Below are 26,128 nucleotides of genomic sequence, written 5' to 3' on the forward strand. Positions count from 1 at the left end.
GAGCGCGGGTCCTTGGCCAGATCTTGAGTCTTGAGATATGTCTTCAGCATCTCCTGCTCCTCCTTGGGAAACGCTCCACCCGCCAGTGGGCCTGCGCCCTCCTCCCCTTTTTCGGGGTTCGGGTCCACCTCGTTTCCCCCACCCTCCCCAGGGCTGACTGCAAATCGGAGGGCGACTGCAGAGGCGGAATTCGGGGCAGAGCGGGGTCTCCCCAGCGGGCCCCGTCCCACCAGCAGGTGGCGGTCGATCTGCAAGGCCTGCAAGGTGCCCGGGCAGAAACTTGAGCAGATGTTAGTGCCGCTGCCCGAGAAGAGCTCAGCCGAGTCTCCCCGAGCCCAGCTATCGGCATCCGCGAAAAAGCGGGGAGAGAAGGGCACGGGCTCTCCGCTGGAGCGACTCTGGGATTCAGACACCGCAAGCTGCTTTCGGAAGGGCTTCAGGAGGGGGTGAGTACTGAGCAGCGCACAGAAAAGGGAGCGCTGTCCTTTGCTGAAGGCATTGTCCTTGGCTTGCATTGAGTGGCTTTCCTACCCCCCGGGAAAGACATTTCGGGAAGGTGACGGTCTCAACAGAAGGAGGGAGCGCGGGAAAGAAGCCCGGGGAGCCGGCGCCTTCACGCCCCGCGGTCTGCAGCGGGAGGAGCGCGGGTTCCATCGCGCCAGATGGCGCTGTCTGGCTTTTCTCGGGCCTCGGGCGCCAGTCTCCAGAGGTCTCCGGCGCAGCTGCCTCTCTAGCCGGCCGACGCGCGCTCTGTGTTTCCGGGCGGAAGTGAGGCGCCCAGCGGAACGGCCTCTGGTGACATTTTCTTGGGGGCGGCGCGGACGACTGAAGGGACTTGGTGGTAGAGGCTGCGGAGGCGGCGAGGTTCACTTTGGTCCCGGCAGGGGCTCTGACCGCGACCCACTGCTCGCTGCCGGGGCTTGTTCCGAGGAGGAGAAGGCGGCGGTGGCCATCGCGTCCTGAGTCACCGCAGCGGGGAAGAGTCCCGGCCGGGGGTTCGGTGCGTGCCCCGACGGGGCGCGCGCGGAGCGAGCGAGAAGGCACGGAGTCGCCGCGGAGCGCAGGTGAGGCGGGAAGGGGCGCAGGGCCGCGGCCTGGCTACTGGTCGAGTTGGGGGGCCCGGGTTGCGTCCCAGGGAGGGGTCGGGGCGAATCGGAGGGCTGCGGGCCGCGGTGAGGGCTCTGCGGCGTCCGGACGCTGGGGTCCTAGCGGGCCTGGCTGGTGGGCGCCGGGAACTCGCAGCCTGGATTGCCGGCTGACGCTGGGGCATCGCACCTCTCCGACCTCCTTGCTCGTCCGCCGTTGGTGACCCTAGCGTCCTCCCGGCCCGGCGGAGTTCGCTCCGGCACTCCAAGCCCCCAGACGCTGGGGCCGGGTTGAGGCGAGTCCTTTTCCGGGGGTGCTGAGGGGAGGCTGGAGGTGCCGCAGTCCCCGGGCTGCGGGGGGAAGCGACTTCACGGCCCTGGAGTTGTCTTCACGCAACTTTCCGGCTCCTAGGCCCGCGGGGGAAGCAGTGGCGGCAACTCCGCCAGCTCCGAGAGTAGGGGGTCTGGCGCCGACACCTGCCCCTGCAGCGGAGAGCTCCGGCGCCGCGGCCGCAGTGGCCTTGGTGGAGGGAGAAAAGGCTTTCTTATAAGCTTGGCGCCGCCTGCCTCTCGGCGCTTCCACTACCTTCGGGCGGCAGGCGCCTCCAGTCAATGCGAGAGATGTGTCAGTCTCCAAAATAGACCGCTTCTGGGGAGTTTGTCAACTTTATTTCAAAACCGGCGAGGATGTACACTGACGAACCCGTGTTAAAGACTATCGCCTTTATGCAAGCCATTCATTCTCACTTTTAAATTGTCCACACCCCGGCCCGACCCCCGTCCCCGGCAGCCCCCATCACAAAATTGATGCTCACAGGTTGAAGTAGAGAACATCGGTACGAGCCCTACCAGATCCTTGAGCAGTTTCTGTTTGGATGGGTTTTTCGTTTTTTGCCTGACCTTTTGCTTTCTGAATCCTCTTACCCAGTAGAATTAAAATCCTACTGATGATACTTCGTCAAGGTTGGACCTCTTAATTACAAAAACATCTGCCAATTTTGCTTAGGCTTTTATTGTGTAGTATTGGGTACATGCTAACAGAATCACTCCCTTTCTTCTCTTGGGATATTTTAAGGCTGGAAGCTATTAACTTTCTAATGTAGTTTTGCTGATCTTGGCAATCTAGATTCCTCCAGTAATCAGAGCATTGCCTTTTGGTTTAACAAGCATTTTTAGAGGCCTACAATTGATAGTTACTGCCTGATGTCCTGAGGAGTCTCAGGACAAAAAAAAAAAACAACATTTTTTTTTTTTGAGATGGAGTCTCGCTCTGTAACCCAGGTTGGATGGAGTTCAGTGGTGCGATCTCGGCTCACTGCAACTTCCGCCTCTGGGGTCCTGGTTCAAGCAATTATCCTGCCTCAGCCTCCCGAGTAGCTGGGATTACGGGCACGCGCCACCACGCCCAGCTAATTTTTGTATTTTTAGTAGAGACGGGGTTTTACCACGTTGGCCAAGCTGGTCTTGACCTCCTGACCTCGTGATCCGCCCGCCTTGGCTTCCCAAAGTGCTGGGATTACAGGCGTGAGCCGTGGCGCCTGGCCTGAATCAGATTTCTTAATGGGAAAAAAAATTTTTTCTGACAACTTTTTGTGAAAAATAAGATGGACTGGATATTGGAGCTGGAAACTTTCTCCATTGTTAGAATAAGTTCACCGTGTAGTTGTTACTTATTCACTTTATATTACTTTAACATGCATTTATGTGAGAGTAACTGTCATAATACTCTTTGTTTTATGGTTATGATTAATTCAAAACCCATATAGTAAAGATAAATTCAGCTTTAGGTTCTAATTTAATGCAGTTCCATTAGAACTGAGGGCTAATGCGTGTCCTTCAAAGGTTTCTTGCTTCTAATATTAATAGTGATATTGGTACTTTCAGTCTCTTTATTGTGTGACTAGTAAATTCTGTGCGCTTCTGTAGTTACTCATTATACAAGAAGTTGTTTTGTTGGGATTCCCAATCTTACAGCTTTTTTTGACACGTGCATGAACAGACTTGATAAATAGGCAATTTCAATATTCTTCTTTCTAAAGTTTGGAATTCATGTACACTAGAGACCCAAACCTTTGGTAAATCATCTTAGATCTTCCTCATTTTCCTGCACATAACTGAGGATATGGAAATAGCATGTATTCATGTTTACTGAATAGACAGTACTTGAGAAAAACCTGTAAAAGGTGAAAAATGTGTGTGTGTGCTTTTTTTTTTTTTTTAAAGACACTCTTGCTCTGTCACCCAGGCTGGAATGCAGTGGCATGATCACAGCTCACTGCAGCCTCAACCTCCCGAGCTCAAGCATTCCTCCCACCTCAGCCTCCGAAGTAGCTGAGACCACAGGCTCACGCCACCACACTCAGCTAATTTTTAATTTTTTTTTTTTTTTTTTTTTTTTGAGACAGAGTTTTGCTCTTGTTGCCCAGGCTGGAGTGCAATCTCCACTCACCGCAACCTCCACCTCCTGGGTTCAAGCGATTCTCTTGCCTCAGCCTACCAATTAGCTGGGATTACAGGCATGTGCCACCACGCCTGGCTAATTTTGTATTTTTAGTAGAGACGGGTTTTCTCCGTGTTGGTCAGGCTGGTCTCGAACTCCTGACCTCAGGCAATCTGCCTGCCTCGGCTCCCAGAGTGCTGGGATTACAGGTGTGAGCCACCACGCCTGGCTAATTTTTAAATTTTTTGTAGAAATGGAGTCTCCCTATGTTGCCCAGACTTGTCTTGAACTCTTGGGCTCAGGCAGTCCTCCTGCCTTGGCCTCCCAAAGTGTTGGGATTAGAGTTGTGAGCAACTGCACCCGGCCTAAATGTTGGATTTTTAATGTGTTCCTTTAAGGAATACTGATTTCATTATCTTCTGTTATTTTAGGAAAGAGTTTGGGACCAAATAAAGTTTCTTGGGTTACTGTAATTCTCTAGGCAAAATGAAGTACATATGATACTATGAATAAAAAGTTGTGAGACTATAAAAGGGGAGAGCTATATAGAAGGGGGATAGAAAATAGAGTGGATAAAATATTTGTAAGGGGCTGGGCACAGTGGCTCACACCTCTAATCCCAGCATTTTGGGAGGCTGAGACGGGAGGATCAGTTGAACTCAGGAGTTTGAGATCAGCCTGGGCAACATAGTGAGAGCCCCTTTCTTTTTCTTCTTTTGTTCGTTTGTTCTTTCTTTTTTTCTTTACTTTTTTTTTTTTTTTTTTGATGGAGTCTTACTCTGTCGCCCAGGCTGGAGTACAGTGGCGCGGTCTTGGCTCACTGCAACCTCTGCCTTCCGGGTTCAAATGATTCTTCCATGTCAGCCTCCTAAGTAGCTAAGACAGGCGCATGCCACCACGCCTGACTAATTTTTTATTTTTAGTAGAGATGTGGTTTCACCATGTTGGCCAGGTTGGTCTCGAATTCCTGACCTCAAGTGATCACCTGCTTCGGCCTCCCAAAGTGCTGGGATTACAGGTGTGAGCCACCGTGCCCGGCCTTGAGAGCCCATTTCTATAAAAAATTTAAAAACTTAGCTGGGTGGGGTGGTATGCATCTTTAGTCCCTGCTGCTTGTGGGACTGAGGTGGAAGGATCGCTCAGGAGGTTGAGGCTACAGTGAGCTGTGACTGTGCCGCTGCACTCCAGCCTGGGCAACAAAGTGAGACCTTGTTTCAAAAAATAATAATTCATATGGAGAGTCTTTATTCTCACAACAACAATTTATTGAGTGTTTACTGTGTGCCAGCAGTGCTCTAGTTGCAGGAACTATAGTGGTGAATAAGACCAACAAGGCCACCTGGTGCTTAAGGAGCTTAGACATTTAAACCTGAGGTTCGAGTTGGATTTCCAGGTGAGCATGCCAGGCTAGGGCAGCCTAACCAAAGTCATGATTATCAGTGCACTTGAATGGTTAAGTGGGGCCAGTGCCTTGAGTTTTCAAAAGGAATGGATAGGGCAGATGGAGATAGGGCCAAGTTGCAAAGGTACCTTATTAGTCCGCTAATGGGTTGGGAATTTTCTTCTTTTTGGAGGAAAGAATTCCAGGTAGAATGTGAAGAATGAGATAGGCATTCCTTTTATTTTTATTTATTTATTTTTTTTGAGACAGAGTCTCGCTGCGATGCCCAGGCTGGAGTGCAATGGCACAATCTCCGCTCACTGCAACCTCCACCTCCTGGGTTCAAGTGATTCTCCTGCCTCAGCCTCCTGAGTAGTTGGGATTGCAGGCATGTGCCGTCATGCCCGGCTAATTTTTGTATTTGGTAGAGACAGGGTTTCACCATGTTGGCCAGGCTGGTCTCGAACTCCTGACCTCGGGTGATCCACCACGGCCTCCCAAAGTGTTGGGATTATAGGCGGGAGCCACCATGCCTGGCCCTGACATAACTTTTTAAAGATTTTTCTGGGGCTACGTGCAGTGGCTCATGCCTGTAATCCCAGCATGTTGGGAGGCTGAGGCCGGTGGATTGCTTGAGCCCAGGAGACCAGCCTGGGCAACATGGCAGAACCGTCTCTACAGAAAAATTAAAAGATTATCTGGGTGTGGTGGCACACGCCTGTAGTCCCAGCTACTCAGGAGGCTGAAATGGGAGGAGCAGTTGAGCCCAGGGGTTTGTGGCTGCAGTGAGTGGTGATCATGCCACTGCCTGAGACTCTCAAAAAAAAAAAACAACAAAAATATTTTTCTTTATTATCCTTAAGTTAAGTGAATACAAATTTTTTTTGAGATGGAGTTTTGCCCTTTCACCCAGGCTGAAGTGCAGTGTCAGGATCTCCGCTCACAGCAACCTCTGCCTCCTGGGTTCAAGTGATTCTCCTGCCTCCGCCTCCCGAGTAGCTGGGATTACAGGCGCGTGCCACCACACCCAGCTAATTTTTTATATTTTTGGTAGAGACGAAGTTTCACCCTGTTGGCCAGGCTGGTCTTGAACTCCTGACTTCAAGTGATCGCCCACCTTGGCCTCCCAAAGTGCTAGGATTACAGAGGTGAGCCACTGAGCCCAGCCCAGTGAATATAAATTTTATTGGTTTTATTTATTTTAGTTTGGTTTATTTATTTTGATTTCTTGGTCATCAGATTAAATAAATCTGATAGTTATTTTTCTTTAGTTGTCAATTTCCAGTCTTGGTTTTGAGTTTGACTGTTGTCATGATACTCTTCTGAATCCTTTTAGCCTTTACCTGTACCTCTTTTCCTTACTTTTTCAGAACTCTTATGATTCCACTTAAAGAAGCAGTGTTTTTTACTTCTGTGTGGGCAGCTTCTCTCAGCAGAAGTGGGATTGATGTTCAGTCAGTCAGTTTTCACACTCAGCCTACAGGGCCTTGTAAAAGTAAGGAGCAGGAGCAGGAGCAGGGTGAAACTAAAAAGTAATCTTTTTTTTTTTTTTTTTTGAGACGGAGTTTTGCTCTTGTTGCCCAGGCTGGAGTGCAATGGCCCCATCTCGCTCACCGCAACCTCCGCCTCTCGGGTTCAAGCGATTCTCCTGCCTCAGCCTCCCGAGTAGCTGGGATTACAGTCATGTGCTGCCACGCCTGCCTAATTTTGTATTTTTAGTAGAGAAGGGGTTTCTCCATGTTAGTCAGGCTGGCCTCAAACTCCCGACCTCAGGTAATCTGCCCGCCTCAGCCTCCCAAAGTGCTGGGATTACAGGTGTGAGCCACCGCGCCTGGCCTAAAGTTCTCTTCTATATTCCTGAACTGCTAGGAGAGGAAACTATGTGATCTATGTGTTATACAGATTTATCGGAACATTATTTGTAGCAGCTGATAATAGTAAATGTGATTTTAAAATACTTTAAAGTAGCCAATATAACTGAGATTTGATAAGTTGTTTGATTAGTTGTTAGGATTTTTGGCTTTAATTTACAGTGTTTTAAGTTTTGTTTCTGTTCTCTTTCATGTCTGTTCAAAATAAGGGACCTCATTCCTCTTTGCTCAGACTCTGCCACTTAATAGGTAGATGGTGTAAATTCCTAAATTATTAACTTGACTTTAAATAATTTTAAAACCTACCTAAATGAGTATTTTCTAGTTAAGTGACAATTAATCTAAAGTGGAAATCTATCAGCAGGGACTTAATGCATATGTGGTATTTATACCTGGTTAAATTAAAAACCCATTTACTGAGCATTTATGTGCCAGGTGGTAATGGGCACATAAAATAAGCAGTTTGGGGCAGGGCACGGTGGCTCACGCCTGTAATCCCAGCACTTTGGGAGGCCGAGGCGGGTGGATCACCTGAAGTTCGGAGTTTGAGACCAGCCTGACCAACTTGGAGAAACCTTGTCTCTACTAAAAATACAAAATTAGTTGGGCATGGTGGCGCATGCCTGTAATCCCAGCTACCTGGGAGGCTGAGGCAGGAGAATCTCTTGAACCTGGGAGGCAGTTGTGGTGAGCCAAGATTGTGCCATTGCACTCCAGCCTGGGCAACAAGAGGGAAACTCTGTCTCAAAAAAAAATAAATAAATAAATAAAATAAAAACAAAACAAGCAAGCAGTCTCTGCCCACAGAACTCAACCTAGTGAACCAGATGATTTCTGAGTTTCCTTCCTGCTCTAAAATGTGGAGAAGAGAAAGTAGATTATAAGGGAAAAAAGTACTGCATAACCAAACAACGGTAGTATGGAACTAGTGTTTTCCCTTATAAATTCATTTTAAATAAGGTATTAGAAAATAGCATTTTTCTTGGTATCTCTAAGCTTGAAAAGGCTGGAAACTTAAATGTCGTTTTTTGGGCTGGGCATGGTAACTCATGCCTGTAATCCCAGCACTTTGGGAAGCCGAGGCAGGTGGATCACAAGATCAGGAGTTCGAAACCAGCCTAGCCAACATGATGAAACCGTGTCTCTACTAAAAATACAAAAATCAGATGGGTGTGGTGGTGCACGCCTGTAATCCCAGCTACTTGGGAGGGTGAGGCAGGAGAATTGCTTGAATCTGGGAGGTGAAAGTTGCAGTGAGCAGAGATCATGCCATTGCACTCCAGCTCTGGGCAACAGAGCAAGACTCCCTCTCGGGAGGTGGGGGGGGAAATGTCGTTTTTTTGTAATGCCAGTTCATTTGCAAAATACAGTTGCTTGTAATTCAAGTTCATGTATTAAGTTCTGATTGTTGTTCAGAGAGAAACAACATTAAATCTGTTAAAACTTAGAGCAGACATTCCTAAGAATGTATATAAACTAGAATTGTGCCAGGCATGGTGGCTTATGCCTGTAATCCCAGCACTTTGGGAGGCTGAGGCGGGCGGATCATGAGGTCAGGAGATCGAGACCATCCTGGCTAACGTGGTGAAACCCCGTCTCTACTATAAATACAAAAAATTAGCCAGACGTGGTGGCGGGCACCTGTAGTCCCAGCTACTCGGGAGGTTTGAGGCAGGAGAATGGCATGAACCCGGGAGGAGGAGCTTGCAGTGAGCCAAGATCGCGCCACTGCACTCCAGCCTGGGCGACAGAGCGAGACTCCATCTCAAAAAAAAGAAAAAACTAGAATTGTGCTTGGATAGTCTAGAAATTAAGTTTATTTTGATTGATTGATTGATTGAGATGGGGTCTTACTATGTTGGCCAGGCTGGTCTCCAACTCCTGGGCCCAAGTGATCCTTCCATTTCAGCCTCTCATAGTGCTGGAATTACAGATGTGAGCCACTGTGCCTGGCTGAAATTAAGTTTTTATTAGCATAGTTAGCATTAGAGAAACAAGATACTGACCAAAGTGACCAGTAGAAGTTATTTTTTTACTGAGTTGACTAGTTTAAAAAAATGACCTTTACAATAATGTCTGGAGTCTGCATTTTGTTAGGTGCCTTATAATTAGAGAAAGGTATTGTCGGGGATAGGGAAGTTGGGTGTGGACTAAAATTTAAGGAAAACAGGATTGTTTTTCTTTCTGTATTAAGAACAAAAACTTCATGTGGTTGAAATTTTAAGCAGTATCCTGTCTGCCTTAGTTTTAGCCTAGCATAGAAACATAGCTTGTTCTTTTTTTTTTTTTTTTTTTTTTTTTTTTGAGACGGAGTCTCGCTCTGTCGCCCAGGCTGGAGTGCAGTGGCGCGATCTCGGCTCACTGCAAGCTCCGCCTCCCGGGTTCACGCCATTCTCCTGCCTCAGCCTCCCGAGTAGCTGGGACTACAGGCGCCCGCTACCACGCCCGGCTAATTTTTTGTATTTTTAGTAGAGACGGGGTTTCACCGTGTTAGCCAGGATGGTCTCGATCTCCTGACCTCGTGATCCGCCCGCCTCGGCCTCCCAAAGTGCTGGGATTACAGGCGTGAGCCACCGCGCCCGGCCAGCTTGTTCTTAAATCAACAATTTATTGTCAAGGGTTTCTTACTATTTTTCTCTGCTGAAATCAACTAAGTACTTTGCAGTGAGCCTGAGGATGTGTATAGTGGAGAGAGTTTTGGCAGCTTTTATCTTGGGACCTCAGTTCCTGGCATGTGGTTATCCATCTTTATGTGAGTTGTCTTCTGAAGGAGATAGAAAATGACCAGGGCAGAAATCTTGGAAAAAATTTAGAACCTTTGTTTTAGGGCCAGGCATGGTAGCTCACACCTGTAATCTCAGCACCTTGGGAGGCAGAGTTGGGAGGGTAGCTTGAGCCCAGGAGTTTTAGACCAGCCGGGGCAACAAAGTGAAACCCTGTCTCTATTAAAAAATTATTTTTAAAAATTAAAAGAACCTCTGTTTTAAATTATTCTTGATTTACACTGATGATGCTTTTGAGTACTTTAGAGAGTCATTAGCCACAGTGCTTTTTTTTTTTTTTTTGCATTTGATAACTTCTTTGGCTTCTTACTTGATGCTAGTTTATTCACAGCCCTGGTGCAGGTCCAGGTACATGCCAGAAGTAGTAATATCTGCAATATGAAGTGATTTGAGCAGCCATTATCACTCTTGACCTATTTATAGAGTTTATATCAGTGGAGAAAAAGTTGGCTGGCAAGCAAGCAAAGCTGATCTGGTGGTTGCAATCTCACAATTTATATTTAAGTTCTGGGTAGGCCAAATTCAGTGCATTATGGACAGATCCATTCAGCTGTATTAATATTAGAGTTCCCTTTCTGTACTCTAACTTTTTAGCACTCCAGTTTCCCAGTCGGCTTCACTGTTGAAGGAAAGAAAACCGAAAAACTTACCACACTAAAAAATAAAAGGAAGGGTTCCTTAATGTAATATGATAGTCAGTGTTCAGATTTCTCTATTATCTCATAAATGTGTCAGATCAAGAGCCAAATAAGGTCTCTGCATTGTTTTGTAATCTGTAGGTTCCCCCTCCATTTCTTTTCCCTAGCAGATTATTAGTTACAAAAGAAGTTTTCCCAGTCTGGATTTAGCAGTTACATTCCTTTGGATTCCTGTGGTGGTAGTGGTAAACGTTTTTCTCTGACCCCTGGGTTTCTAGTTAATTGGTATTAGATTTAGAAGCTTGATCAGATTGTTTCTATAATATATATTCTTTCTCTTGCTTCTTTTGCAGGGGATGAGGGGAATACTTTATAGATGGTACTTGGATCAGTAGGTGCGTAATATTTGGTTCCCTGTGATGTTAGTAGCTGTTGGTGATCATTGCCCAGTTCTGTTAATTTGTTACTCATAATTCCTTACTCTGAATGGGGCATCCTCTCTCATCAGTCCTAGTTTGAGTCTTTTATGCTTGTTTATAGCTTCTTGAAACTTTTCTTTCTTTTGAGGATTAAGGGAAGGGATGCGTTGCTGTGGAGAAAAGGGCTCTTTCTACTATATTGTATTTCTGTAAGTGTTTTTTTATTTTAGTTCTAATCTTTGGTTCTTGCATTGTCTGCATTGTCTATGCTGCAGCTTCTTGGTGGGAAAACTGACTCAAAATCCCAGCAAATAATTGAAAGAAGTCCTTCAAAACCAAATTTTTAAAAAAATTTTTTTCTGAGTTAGAGTCTTGCTCTGTCGCCCAGGCTGGAGTGCAGTGGCGTGATCTCAGCTCTCTGCAACCTCCGCCTCCCAGGTTCAAGCGATTCTCCTGCCTCAGCCTCCTGAGTAGCTAGGATTACAGGTGTGTGCCACCATGCCTGGCTAATTTTTGTATTTTATTTTTGAGACGGAGCCTCACAGTGTCACCCGGGCTGGTGTGCAGTGGCACGATCTCAGCTACTTGCAACCTCTGCCTCCTGGGTTCAAGCGATTTTCCTGCCTCAGCCTCCTGAGTAGCTAGGATTACAGGTGCCTGCCACCACGCTTGGCTAATTTTTGGTATTTTTAGTAGAGACGGGGTTTCACTAGGTTGGCCAGGCTGGTCTCAAACTCCTGACCTCGTGATCTGCCTGCCTTGGCCTCCCAAAGTGCTGGGATTACAGGTGTAAGCCACTGCGCCCAGCAGTTTTTGTATTTTTAATAGAGACGAGGTTTCAGCATGTTGGCCAGGCTGGTCTCGAATTCCTGACCTTGTGATCTGCCTGCCTCAGCCTCCCAAAGTGCTGGGATGACAGGCGTGAGCTACTGCGCCCGGCCTCGAAAACCAAAATTTATGGCCAGGTGTTGTGGCTCACACTTGTCATCTCAGCACTTTGGGAGGCCAAGGCGGGCAGATGGCTTAAATACAGGAGTTTGAGACCAGACTGGGTAACATGGTGAAACTCCGTCTCTCCTAAAAATACAAAAATTAGCCTGGCTTGGTGGCATGCGGCTGTAGTCCCAGCTACTCAGGAAGCTGAGGTGGGAGAATCACCTGAGCCTAGGAAGGTAAGGCTGCAATGAGCTGTGATTGTGCCACTACACTCCAGCCTGGGTGATAGAAGTGAGACCCTGTCTCTAACAACAACAACAACAACAACAACAACAACAACAACAAAGATTTAGGAAGATGAGTATTATGAATGCAATGGAGTCTCTTCGTAGAATTGAATGTGTAAGGAGAGGGGCCTTCATTTGAATTTTAGTAAGATACTGCTTTCTACCTCATTTTGTGGTTATGTAGCCAAAGATACTTAGTTTCATAGTGCCTGATTCTTGCATATTTGCGTATAGATACACAATCACTTTAAATGCAGTATTCTAAATGTAAGGAAACAGCTTTACTAGGCTATTAGCAGTTGAGTCAGTTTTTGTCTTAGGTTTTATGTAGAAAGAAAAGGGAAGTTACTCTGTGAGAAATCATGTTGATTCTATGTAATGGAATGTATTTTCATATACAAATGAATAGTACTTTTAAGCAAACAAGTTGTTTCATTAGTGGTCTTGGTTTAAAAGATTCAGTTGATCAACAAATATCAGATATTGATTATGTGTTAGGAACTGTGAGTGAACTGATACTGAACATGATCCCTGTTTTCATGGGAGATGCAACATAGAGGGCTGAGGGAGTAAGTAAAAACATTTAGGTGCATAATTTGTTTCTTTTCAGTTGTCTTTCTCATAGTGTGCTATTTATTCTCCTCCCTCATGTATAAAGTTAACTCTTAACTTCTTGGGCTTAAATTTCCTCTGATAGCTCTGTGTGTGCACGTGTGCCACAGTCAGAAAAATCAGGTAATAATTGTTAGGTGTTAATTTTCTTGGATGATTACTAGTATTGTGATTTTCTTCCACCATTGTCATAGCTCTCTACTGTGCTAGCCAACTTGTTTACTGAAATAACTTTTAAGTCTTTTTGTGACAATTGCTAAAGCCAGCAGGAAGTAGGCCCACAATAATGTTTGAAAGCCCTGCTTCATTCTAGTTTTATCTTCATGCATTGCAATTTGTCTCTTGTTTTCCAGTCTGCATATTCCCTATCCTCAATTCTTGTTTAAAAAACCAGGTAAGGCCGGGCGTGGTGGCTCATGCCTGTAATCCCAGTACTTTGTGAGGCCTAGGCGGGCAGATCACTTGAGGTCAGGAGTTTGAGACCAGCCTGGCCAACATGATGAAACCCCGACTCTACTAAAAATACAAAAATTAGCTGGGCTTGCTGGCTTACACTGGTAATCTCAGCTACTCAGGAGGCTGAGGAAGGAGAATCGCTTGAACCCAGGAGGCGGAGGTTTCTGTGAGCTGAGATCGTGCCACTGCACTGCAGCCTGGGCAGCTTGAGTGAGACCCTGTCTCAAAGAATAAAAATAAAAAAACAGGCAAAACTTCGAAAATACCTTAAGTTGAGCATTTTGGACAGGGAGGGGGGCATTTTTTTTAAGTGTTTAGGTATAGAATAGGCAAACTTTCACAAAGAGCTAAGAGTGTTTTTATTTTATTATTTTTATTGATTGATTTAAAAGTTTAGGGAGAGTGGTTTTTAAAGATGCACAGCTGATTATCATGAATTTTTTTTTTTTTTTTTTGGAGACAAAGTCTTGCTCTGTTGCCAGGCTGGAGTGCAGTGGTGCTATCTCGGCTCACTGCAGCCTCCACCTCCCAGGTTCAAGCGATTCTCCTGCCTCAGCCTCCCGAGTGGTTGGGACTACAGGTGCACGCCACCATGCCCACCTAATTTTTGTATTTTTAGTAGAGATTGGGTTTCACCATGTTGGCCAGGATGGTCTCAATCTCTTGACCTCATGATTCGCCTGCCTTGGTCTCCCAAAGTGCTGGGATTACAGGAGTGAGCCACCGCACCCAACTGTTGATTTTTTTTTTTTTTTTTTTTGAGACGGAGTCTCACTCTGTTGCCCAGGCTGGAGTGCAGTGGTGTGATCTTGGCTCACTACAAGCTCCACCTTCCGGGTTCACACCATTCTCCTGCCTTAGCCTCTCGAGTAGCTGAGACTACAGGCGCCCGCCACCACGCCCAGCTAATTTTGTTTTTGTACTTTTAGTAGAGAGGGGGTGTCACTGTGTTAGCCAGGATGGTCTTGAACTCCTGACCTCGTGATCCACCCACCTTGGCCTCCCAAAGTGCTGGGATTACAGGCGTGAGCCCCCGTGCCCGGCCGAATTTTGTTTTTTTAACCTTACTCCCAACTATTAAAGAACTTACTACTACTTTTTTTTTTTTTTTAGATGGAGTTTCACTCCTGTTGCCCAGGCTGGAGTGCAGTGGTATGATCTCGGCTCACTGCAACCTCCGCCTCCCGGATTCAAGTGATTCTGCTGTCTCAGCCTCCCGAGTTGCTGGGATTACAGACATGCGTCATCATGACTGGCAAATTTTGTGTTTTTGTTAGAGACGGGGTTTCTCCATGTTGGTCAGACTGGTCTCGAACTCCAGACCTCAGGCGATCCGCCCGCCTTGGCCTCCCAAAGTGCTGGGATTACAGGCATGAACCACCTTGCCCAGCCCTTACTACTACTTTTTTAAAAAGACGACTGAGACAGGAGAATCGCTTGAACCCGGGAGGCGGAGGTTGCAGTGAGCTGAGATCGCGTCTTTGCACTCCAGCCTGGGTGACAGAGCGAGACTCTGTCTCATGAAAAAACGAACAAACAAAAAATCAGCAGTAGATGCCAACTATAATGTTTTATATGATAACTGTCTTTTTTTTTTTTGAGACGGAGTCTCGCTCTGTCACCCGGGCTGGAGTGCAGTGGCGCCATCTCGGCTCACTGCAACCTCCGCCTCCCGGGTTCAAGCAAATCTCCTGCCTTAGCCTCCTGAGTAGCTGAGATTACAGGTGCAGGCCGCCACGCCTGGCTAATTTTTGTATTTTGAGTAGACACAGGGTTTCACCATGCTGGTCAGGCTGGTCTCGAACTCCCTACCTCGGGTGATCCGACCGCCTTGGCCTCCCAAAGTGCTGGGATTATAGGCGTGAGCCACCATGCCTGGCCAATAACTGTCTTAAAGGCAGAAATTTTTATTTTCTTGGAGTTAACTATATTCTTGTTTATGGTCTCTTGACTTCGGTTTATTTAAAGTTTCATTCACATGAGAAGTGCCCAGTTTCCTTGATTTTTGGTGCTAGGATAGTACATAATTTTTGAATAATAGATTCAGTAATAAACATAACATGGTTTAATATTTAAACTGTAAGCCAGCTGACAGTTTTTGGGTTTTCAAGCTAAGCCTATTAAAAAATAACTTAAAAAATTTGTTTAGACTAAACTGCTGTGAGGCTAAACTGGAACTCCCTCGCTAAGGAACTCCCTTGCTTAATAACTCCCTCTTCCCTCCTTGTATGGCATAGTTTTTCTTTTATTGATTAACCATTTGGCATACATTGAGCATAATTTTAAGTAAGCACAGTATGGAAGTTTTTTGTAAGCCTAGTATTATTATACCTATTTGAAGGGCACATACTGTTTTTATGATGCCTTGGCAGATAATGTCAGGCAACAGTAACTGAGGTAAAGAGTAACTGTCCACTTGTACAGATTTTGTCCTTTAAAATCTTATATATATATATTTTTGAGACAGAGTTTCGCTCTTGTTGCCCAGGCTGGAGTGCAATGGCGCGATCTTGGCTCACTGCAACCTCTGCCTCCCGGGTTCAAGTGATTCTCCTGTCTCAGCCTCCGGAGCAGCTGGGATTACAGGTGCCTGCCACTATGCCCGGCCAGTTTTTGTTTTTTTAGTAGAGATGGGGTTTCACCATGTTGGCCAGGTTGGTTTCGGTACTCCTGACCTCAGGTGATCCACCTGCATAGGCCTCCCAAAGTGCTGGGATTACAGGCGTGAGCCGCCATATGTGGCGGCCCAGCTTGTTTTTCTTATTTTTAGTAGGGACAGGGTCTCACTATGTTGCCTACGCTGGTCTCGAACTCCTGAGCTCAAGCAATCCTCCTACCTTGACCTCCCAAAGTGCTGGAGATTACAGGTGTGAGCCACCATGCCTGGCAAAAATTTTAAATAGTTAGGGAATTATTAACATAAAAATATAAGATTTTGAAATGTCAACTTATCTTTTAAAAAATCAAAACGTTGGCTGGGCGCAGTGACTCATGCCTGTAGTCTCAGCACTTTGGGAGGCAGTGGCTGGGGGATCACTTGAGCCCAGGAGTTCAAGATCCTGAGTCAGAAAAGATCTTGGTATGTTGAAAGATCTGGAGCCTAATGAGGGCAAATGATGCTGCTGATGAGATTTGAGTGACACATATCTGGGCTTCAAAAAAAAATCAAAGTTGACCGGGTGCGGGGTGGCTCACGCTTGTAATCCCAGCACTTTGGGAGGCCGAGGCGGGTGGATCACCTGAGGTCAGGAGTTCGAGACCAGCCTAGACTAAATGGTGAAACCCCATCACTATTAAAAATAAAAAAATTAGCCAGGCGTGGTGGCCGGTGCCTCTAATACCAGCTACTCAGGAAGCTGAGGCGGGAGAATCGCCTCAACCTGGGAGGTGGAGATTGCCGTGAGCCAAGATTATGCCACTGTACTCCAGCCTGGGTGACAGAGCGAGACTGTCTCAAAAAAAAAAAAAAAAAAAAAAAAAAATCAAAGTTTATTCTAATTGGAAGGAAACACGTATAGGGAAAGTATAGGTCAAGGCAAGGAGCTGTTTTGTTCCCTTTCTTACGTATGAAATGTAGATGTGCTTTTATTTACACAAAAGGTGTATTCTTGTGTATTTGTGGGCAACCAAATTCTAAATAGCAACCTTCAAATACATTAGGAAAACTTACTTTAAAGGAGTCTGTATTAAAACTTTTTTTAAAAAAAAATTATTTAAAGAGATGGGGTCTCATTATGTTACCCAGGCTGGCCTTAAATTTCTTGGGTTCAAGTGATCCTCTGCCTTAGCCTCCTGAATAGTTGGTACTGCAGGCACATGCTATGGTGCCCAGATAAAACCTTATCTTTGGCCAGGTGTGGTGGCTCATGTCTGTAATCCCTGCAGTTTGCAAGTCCAGGGTGGGTAGAGTTTGATACCAGTCTGGGCAACATAGTGAAATCCTTGTTTCTATAAAAAATTATCTGGGCTTGGTGGCATGTGCCTGTAGTCCCAGCTACTTGGGACACCAAGGTGGGCGGATCGCTTGAGCCTGAGGGTTTGACGGTGCAGTGAGTGATGATCATGCCCCTGCCCTCTAGCCTGGGTGACAGAGTGAGACACTGTCTCAAAAAAGGAAAAAAAAGAAAACCTTATCTTTTAAATGTGTATAACCTAATTTATCTTTTGTAAAGTTACAGACATTCAGAACTTTTATGTTTGGTTGAAGAAGGCTACTTGTGTAGCACGATCTAGTCTTATCCTGAGAGGCAGGTTGGAAATTCAGAAACTCTTCTAAATATATCTATCTAAATATATTTTGGCCACTGACCTACATATTCTTCTCTTAGAAATCAGGATTATACATTTTAGGTTAGCTATGAGCAATAATTAATGAAAATAATTAAAATGTTCTGAAAACCTAAATAGAATTTTTTAGAGATAGTTGTCAACATGGGAAGGCCATTTTTATCTTGTGTAGTGTTTTAAAATTACAGCTTTTCAGGCTGGGCGCGGTGGCTCACGCCTGTAATCCCAGCACTTTGGGAGGCTGAGGCGGGTGGATCACATGAGGTCGGGGATTCAAGACCAGCCTGACCAACATGGAGAAACCCCGTCTCTAGTAAAAATACAAAAATTAGCCAGGCGTGGTGGCGCATGCCTGTAATCCCAGCTACTCGGGAGTCTGAGGCAGGAGAATCACTTAAACCCAGGAGGCAGAGGTTGCGGTGAGCTGAGATCACGCCCCTGCACTCTAGCCTGGGCAACAAGAGCGAAACTTTGTCCCCCGGCCCCCCCCCCCCAAAAAAAAAAACAATTACAGCTTTTCAAAAAACCTGCAAATATGCGGTAAAACATTCATCAATTTAAAAAAATCATTAGTGTCTAGAGCATTCTTTGGATGGATTTTTGAAATGAAATTACCTACATCTTTTAAAAAAATTTCTTGAAACCTTTTGAAAACATTGAGATCTCAGCTAATTCATAGTAAGATTATGCTGTATCTGAAGTTTACCAGCAGCCCCAGTGACACCCCTGTAGTGTAGCGTGGAGGCACTAGTTTTAATGCTAAGAAGCAAAGGCCAAGGTAGTACAGATTGCTCCCATATTGCCTTATCCAAGTCTGTATGTAGACCCATTAACTGCACTGGTTTTCTGTATGCTATGACCCTAGCTCCTATGAGAGATGTTTTTGCAGAAGATGGCTGTAATGTGTGTGTATGCATCATCTGTGGTTTTCTTTAAAGCAAAAGTGAGATTTAATAGATTCATTTAACTGTGACAAATCCAGTGTGCAACTGGTCTCTGGCCCAATTGGATCCAGCACTCATTTGATATTATCTCGGCACTGTTTTTTATCTCTTTGGGTACTGGCTCTGTGTACTGCTTTTGGGCTTTATTTTCAGCCAGGCTTTCCTCTCATGAGGGCAGAGTTGACCCCCAGTAGCTCTCAACTAACTCATTTCCTCAGTATTGAGAAAAAAAATTAATAGACTTTATTTTTTAGATGAGTTTTAGGTTTGCAGAAAAATTTAACAGAAAGTACAGAGGGTCCTCAACCCATTTTGCCCTATTAACATATTGCATTAGTCTGGCATATTTGTTACAACTGACAAGCCAATATTGATACATTATTATTTATCGTTTATTTAATTTTTTTTTTTTTGGTAGAGATGGAGTCTCTACAAAACTTCATCTTGTGTTGCCCAGGCTGATCTCAAGCAACCCTCATGCCTCAGCCTCCCAAGGTGCTGGGATTACAGGCATGAGCCACCACGCCTGGCCTGATACATTATTAAAGTTCGTAGTTTACATTAGGGTTCACTCTTTTTGTATTGATTAATACGGAGAGTCTATGTTGAATAAAACCAAATAACAGTTCTGTGGGTTTGGACAAATGCCTAATGCCAAGTAAAATATCTCCCACCAGAAAGGCACAGTTATTACAATTGTTGAACCTCCATTAACTTGTCCTTCTCACCCAAAGTTCATAGGTTATATATTAGAGTTCACTGTTGGTGTTGTACATTGTAGGGGTATGGGCAAATTTGCAATGACATGTATCTACCATTACAGCGTCATACAGAGTAGTTTGGCCTAAAAATCCTCTGTGCTCGGCCTCTTCATTCTTCCCTTCCCCCACCTTCTGGCAACCATTGATCTGTTGTCTCTATAGTTTTGCCTTTTCCAGAATGTCATACAATTGGAATGATACAATATGTAGTTTTTTCAGATTGGTTTCTTCACTTTGTGATAGTATTCAAGTTTCTTTTGTGGCTTGGTAGCTCACTTCTTATGGATGAATAATATTCCATCGTCTGGATGACCACAGTTTATCCATTCACCTACTGAAGGATAGTAGGTCGCTTCCAATTTTTGATAGTATGTTTGCTTCCAGTTGGTTGCTTCCAATTTTTGGTAGTGTGTTTTTCAGCATTTTTGACTGAAAATCATAATGTTAAAAGAGCATAATTATAACAGAAGCATCCTTTCTCTTGACTTTACCAATTTATTGATAGAGCTCATTATTATAGGATGTAGTGGTAGGTAGGATTTGCTGTAGAGCAGAGAGTGGTTAAGAATGTGGACTCTGGCTGGGCGAGGTGGCTCACGCCTGTAATCCCAGCAATATGGGAGGCTGAGGTGGGCAGATCACAAGGTCAGGAGTTCGAGACCAGCCTGGCCAATATGGTGAAACCCCGTCTTTACTAAAAATACAAAAAAAAAATTATCTGGGCCCGTGGTGGTGCATGCCTGTAATCCCAGCTACTCAGGAGGCTGAGGCAGAAGAATTGCTTGAACCCGGGAGGTGGAGGTTGCAATGAGCTGAGATCATGCCACTGCATTCCAGCCTGGCGACAGAGCAAGACTCCATCTCAATTTTTTTTTTTTTGAGACAGAGTCTTGCTCTGTCGCCCAGGCCGGAGTGACGTGATCTCACCTCACTACATTCTCTGCCTCCCAGGTTCAAGCGATTCTCCTGCCTCAGTCTCCCAAGTAGAGTAGCTGGGACTACAGGCCTGCCACCATGCCTGGCTAATTTTTGTATTTTTAGTTGAGATGGGGTTTCACCATGTTGGCCAGGCTGGTCTTGAACTCCTGACCTCAAATAATCCTCCCACCTTGGCCTCCCAAAGTCTTGGGATTACAGCAGACGTGAGCCACTACGCCCAGCTGAGACTCTGTCTCAAAAAAAAAAAAAAGAATGTGGACTCTGGGGCCAGGTGCAGTGGCTCACGCCTGTAATCCCAGGACTTTGGGAGGCTGAGGTGGGCAGATTACCTTAGGTCAGAAGTTCGAGACCAGTCTGGCCAAATAGTGAAACTGGGCATGGTGGCACATTCCTATAGTCCCAGCTACTTGGGAGGCTGAGGCAGGAGAATTGCTTGAACCTGGGCAGTGGAGGTTGCAAGTGAGCTGAGATTGCACCACTGCACTACAGCCTGGGCAACAGAGTGAGACTCCGTCTCAAAACAAATAAACAAACAAAAACAAACAAAGAATGTAAGAATGTGGACTCTGGAATGACTTTATTTAAAATCCTGACTCTACAGTACTACCTACAGCATTGGCAGTATTGGTTCTGTGAGTTCATGCGGATTCCCCACCCCCGCTTTTTTTTTAGAGGCGGAGTTTCGCCCTTGTCACCCAGGCTGGAGTGCAATGGCATGATCTCGGCTCACGGCAGCCTCCACCTCCAGGGTTCAAGTGATTCACCTGCCTCAGCCTCCCGGGTAGCTGGGATTACAGGCATGTGTCAGCATGCTCAGCTAATTTTGTATTTTTTAGTAGAGATGGGGTTTCACCACGTTGGTCAGGCTGGTCTTGAACTTCTGACCTCAAGTGATCCACCCACCTCAGCCTCCCAAAGTGCTGGCATTACAGGTGTGAGCCACTGCGCCCAGCCGGGTTTTTTTTTTTTTTTTTTTTTTTTTAATGACAGAGTCTTGCTCTGTCACCCAGGCTGCAGTGCAGTGGTGCAGTCTCAGCTCATTGCAACCTGCACTTCCTGGGTTCAAGCTATTCTTGTGTCTCAGTCTCCCGAGTAGCTGGGATTACAAGTGCATGCCAACACGCCTGGCTGATTTTTGTATTTTTTGTAGAGATGGGGTTTCGCCATGTTGGCCAGAATGGTCTTGAACTCCTGGCCTCAAGTGATCTGCCCACCTTGGCCTCCCAAAGTGCTGGGATTACATGCGTGAGCCACTGTTCGGGTCCCCTAACCTTATATTGTAGTGGATATTTACACACCTTTAAATTAACTCAAATGAAACTTTGAAATCTCTTCTTGGGTTTTAAGTTCAGTGCCCCTAACTTTTCTTGTTTGTTTCTTTCTTTTTTAAGAGACAGTGTTGCTCAGTTGCCCAGGCCAGAGTGCAAAGGCTCACTGCCACATCCAACTCCTGGGCTCAAGCAATCCTTCTACATGCCTGGCTAATTTTTAATTTTTTTGTATAGATGGGGTCTGGCTATGTTTCCCAGGCTGGTCTCAAACTCCTTGACTTAAGCAGTTCTCCTGCGTTGGCCTCCCAAGGCTCTGGGATTACAGGTGTCCACCACCATGCCTGGCCCTCTGGTTTCTTTTGATTTTTCCCATGTCTTTCCTGTTATGGAGGGGAGGTTTAAGATTGTTTAATAGGTCAGGTGTGGGGGCTCACGCCTGTAATCCCAGCACCTTGGGAGGCCGAGGCGGACGGATCACGAGTTCAGGAGTTCAAGACCAGCCTGGCCAACATGGTGGAACCCCATCTCTACTAAAAGGAGCTATTACAGAATCTTTTTTTTTGTTTTTTTTTTTGGTTTTTTTTGAGACGGAGTCTCGCTGTGTCACGCAGGCTGGAGTGCAATGGCATGGTCTCGACTCACTGCAGCCTCCACCTCCTGGGTTCAAGTGATTTCTCCTGCCTCAGCCTCCTGAGTAGCTGGGACTACAGGTGTGTGCCACCATGCCTGGCTAAATTTTTTTTATTTTTAGTAGAGACGGGGTTCCACCATGTTGACCAGGCTGGTCGTGTACTCCTGACCTCGTGATCCACCAGCCTTGGCCTCCCAAAGTGCTGGGATTACAGGTGTGAGCCACCGCGACCGGATTCTTGTTTTTATTTAAATTTAAATTAAATTAAATTTTTTTTTTTTTTGAGATAGAGTCTCATTCTGTGGTCCAGGCTGGAGTACAGTGGTGTGATCTTGACTCACTGCAACCTCCGCCTCCCGTGTTCAAGCGATTCTGCCTCAGCCACCAGAGTACCTGGGACTACAGGTGTGTGCTACCACGCCTGGCTAATTTTTTGTAGTTTTAGTAGTGACGGGGTTTCGCCATGTTGACTAGGCTGGTCTCGAACTCCTGGCCTCAAGTGATTCAGCTGCCTTGGCCTCCCAAAGTACTGTATTTACAGGCATGAGCCACCATGCCTGGCCTCAAATATATTTTCAAAGACTTTAAAATATACACAAAGATGTGTAATAATGATTCCCTGTGTACCTACTTATTACACAGTTTCAATAATTATCCACATTTTGCCATTTGTTTTTGGTTATGCTTTCTGCTTTCATTAATTTTTTCCTAAAGTCTTTTATTTAACCTTTTTTTTTTTTTTTGAGATAGAACCTCACTCAGTTGCCCAGGCTGGAGTGCAGTGTTTCGATCATAGCTTACTACAGCCTGGAATTTCTGGGAGCAAGCAATCCTGCCTCAGTCTCCCAGGTAGCAAGGACCACAGATGTGCACTGTCATTCCCATTGTAGAGATGGGGCCTCATGATGTTACCCAGGCTGGTCTCAGACTCCTGGGCTTGAGCAATCCTCCTGCCTTGGCCTCCCAAAATGCTGGAATTACAGCTTGAGCCACCACGCCTGGCATCCCACATAAACTTTTTTTTTTTTTTTTTTTTTGAGGGAGAGTCTTGCTCTGTCACCCAGGCTGGAGTGCAGTGGCACGATCTGGACTCACTGCAGCCTCCGCCTCCTGAGTTCAAGCAGTCCTCCTCCTTAGCCTCCAAAGTAGCTGGGATTACAAGTGTGTGCCACCACACCTGGCTGATTTTTGTATTTTTAGTAGAGACAGGGCTTCGCCATGTTGGCCAAGCTGGTCTCGAACTCCTGACCTCAAGTGATCTACCCGCTTCAGCCTCTTAAAGTGCTAGTATTACAGGCATGAGCCACTGTGCCTGGTCCAGATAAACTTTTGAAGAAACCCAACCATTAAACCATTGTCATCTGCAACAATTAACAATAATAATATAAAATAATTTACTGTCTAGTCTGTGTTTACTTTTTCTTTTTCTTTTTTTTTTTTTTGAGACAGAGTTTCACTTTTGCTGCCCAGGCTGGAGTGCAATGGTGCGATCTCGGCTCACAGCAACCTCTGCCTCCCGGGTTCAAGCGATTCTCCTGCCTCAGCCTCCAGAGTAGCTGGGATTACAGGCATGCGCCACCACGCCCAGCTAATTTTGTATTTTTAGTAGAGACGGGGTTTCTCCATGTTGGTCAGGCTGGTCTTGAACTCCGGACCTCAGGTGATCCACCCGCCTCGGCCTCCCAAAGTGCTGGGATTACAGGCGTGAGCCACGGTGCCCGGCCAAGACGGAGTCTCGCTCTGTCGCCCAGGATAGAGTGCAGTGGCGTGATCTCGGCTCACTGCAAGCTCTGCCTGCCGGGTTCATTCCATTCTCCTGCCTCAGCCTCCCGAGTAGCTGGGACTACAGGCGCCTGCCACCACGCCCTGTTAATTTTTTGCATTTTTAGTAGAGACAGGGTTTCACCATGTTAGCCAGGATGGTCTTGATCTCCTGACCTCGTGATCCACCCGCCTCGGCCTCCCAAAGTGCTGGGATTACAGGTGTGAACCACCTTGCCTGGCCGAGTTGTAAATGTTAAGCCTATTTTGCATTTGTAAGATAATACCACTTGTATTTTTGTACCTATTGTTGCATAAAAATTGTCCCAAAATTTAGTGGGGTGATATTAGCAATAAACATTATCATTTCAGCATCTGAGAGTCAGATATTTAGGAGCAACTAACTAGTTGGTCAGTTATGACTTTATGAGATTACAGTCAGGTTGTCAGCTTGAGGCTTCAGTTATTTGTAGACCTGATGGGCTGGAGGATCCATTTGCAAGGTGACTCACTCACATGGCTGGCAAGATAGTGTTGGCTTTTAGTGGAAACCTCAGATTCTTTCCATTTGAACCTCTCCAAGAGTGCCCTCATGGATTGGTGGCTGGTGTCTCCCAAAGGGAGCAATCCTAGAGAGAGAAGTGAGAAGAAAGAGAGCAAAGCATGTCAGGTGGTAACTATCTTCTTTATAACCTCATCTTGGAAATCATAGAACATTACTTCTACCGTCTTCTATTATTAGAAGCAAGCCATCAAGTCCAGCCTGCATTCAAGGGAGGAGAATTAAGGTCACCCTTTTGAAGGGAGGAACATTAAAGAATTTGTGAACAGATAAAAAAAGATTTTAGCTTGTGTTTTGTGGCCATGAGTTATTTACATTTTTCCACATGCCAGATATACTTAACTCCCAAGATTGCCCAAAAGTCGTGTCCCTTTCTTTCTTTTTTTTTTTTTGAGACAGAGTCTGGAGTCTGGAGTGCAGTGGTGCAATCATGGCTCACTGCAACCTCTGCCTCCCGGGTTCAAGCGATTGTCCTGCCTTAGCCTCCCTAGTAGCTGGGATTACAGGTGCCCACCACTACGCCAGCTAATTTTTGTATTTTTAGTAGAAACGGGGTTTCACCGTGTTGGCCAGGTTTGTCTCGAACTCCTGACCTTAAGGGATCCACCCACCTTGGCCTCCCAAAGTGCTGGGATTACAGGCGTGAGCCACCACGCCTAGCCAAAGTCTTCTCTTTACAGCATTTAATTAAGTCCAAGTACGGCTGAAGCTTCTCTGGTGAGGTTCCTTGAATGTAGTTCCTTGATGAATACAGTTTCATTTGATCTGAAGACCTGTGAACCACAGAGAGAAACTTACCTGCTCCTGTATATATACCCAACATATAATAGCCAGTTAGTCGTTGGATAACATCTATAGACTCTCTTTTCAAAAAGGGGAAAGCAAGAAGTACACTGGAGTCACTGATATATATAGCATTTCTGAAATCCAGGAGGACATGTGTTGGTAGTTCCTTGATTAGGACTTATGATTCTGCATGATGTACTTTCACCTCTTTTATATTTTCCATCTCATATTTTTTGTATGCCGTTATGGGTATTTTCTTCAAATCTGTCTTTTAGTTTGCTAGTTTTCTTTTTAGCTGTGTGTAATCTGTTACTTAACCTGCCCAGTTTTTCCTACGATATTTCCATTTTTGAAAATTATGGGCCAGGTGTGGTGGCTCACGCCTATAATCCCAGCACTGTGGGAGGCTGAGGTGGGTGGATCACTTAAGGTTGGGAGTTCAAAACCGGCCTGACCAACATGGTGAAACACTGTCTCTACTAAAAATACAAAAGTTAGCCGGGTATGGTGGTGGCGCCTGTAGTCCCAGCTACCTGGGAAGCTGAGGCACGAGAATCACAGAATCACTTGAACCTGGGAGGTGGAGGTTGCAGTGAGCCAAGATCACGCCACTGCACTCCAGTATGGATGACTGAACCAGACTCCATCTCCAAAAAAAAAAAAAAAAAACTGTTTGGTTCTTTTTTAAATTTAATTTTTAATAGTTACATTGTAATGCAGTTTTGAAAGATTTTTACATTGGTCCATAAAATGAAGAACTATGAGACAATATAATAAAAAGTTCATTCTCCCATTTTGATTCTCTACCTGTCACCTTCCTACTTTTCACAAGTAAGAATTACTAATTTCTTGTTTCCTTATAGATTTTTAAAATATGCAAATGTAGGTAGATTTTCTTCCCTCATGTTTTATACAAATACCATATTGTACCCACTCGTCTTTTTTCTTTTTTGAGATGGAGTTTTGGTCTGTTGTCCAGGCTGGAGTGCAATGGTGCATCTCGGTTCACTGCAACCTCCACCTCCCGGGTTCAAGCGATTCTCCTGCCTCAGCCTCCCAAGTAGCTGGGACTACAGGCGTGCACCACCACACCTGGCTAATTTTTGTATTTTAAGTAGAGATGGGGTTTCACTATGTTGGCCAGGTTGGTCTCGAACTCCTGACCTTGTGATCCGCCTGCCTCGGCCTCCCAAAGTGCTGGGATTACGGATGTGAGCCACTGTGCCCAGCCTTTTTCCTTCTTAAAAATGGACCCCGGAGATCATTTCTAATATGGAA

General features: G+C 45.5%; 1 protein-coding gene across 4 annotated transcripts in view; it reads left to right on the forward strand.

Moving 5' to 3' along the window:
• The first annotated feature begins 239 nt into the window (after window positions 1-239).
• The window catches only part of ARK2N (arkadia (RNF111) N-terminal like PKA signaling regulator 2N), a 93,995-nt gene continuing 68,106 nt past the window's right edge, over window positions 240-26,128 (forward strand). For 2 of the 4 annotated variants that reach the window (XM_003830192.5, XM_003830191.6), the window contains exon 1: window positions 240-1,064. The gene's annotated coding sequence lies outside the window, so the exon portion shown is untranslated. The remainder of the gene's footprint in view (window positions 1,065-26,128) is intronic. The other 2 variants (XM_055102492.2, XM_008955628.4) reach the window with 2 other exon arrangements.

This window comes from Pan paniscus, chromosome 17 (genome assembly GCF_029289425.2).
Source record: "Pan paniscus chromosome 17, NHGRI_mPanPan1-v2.0_pri, whole genome shotgun sequence".
Lineage (NCBI taxonomy): Eukaryota > Metazoa > Chordata > Mammalia > Primates > Hominidae > Pan > Pan paniscus.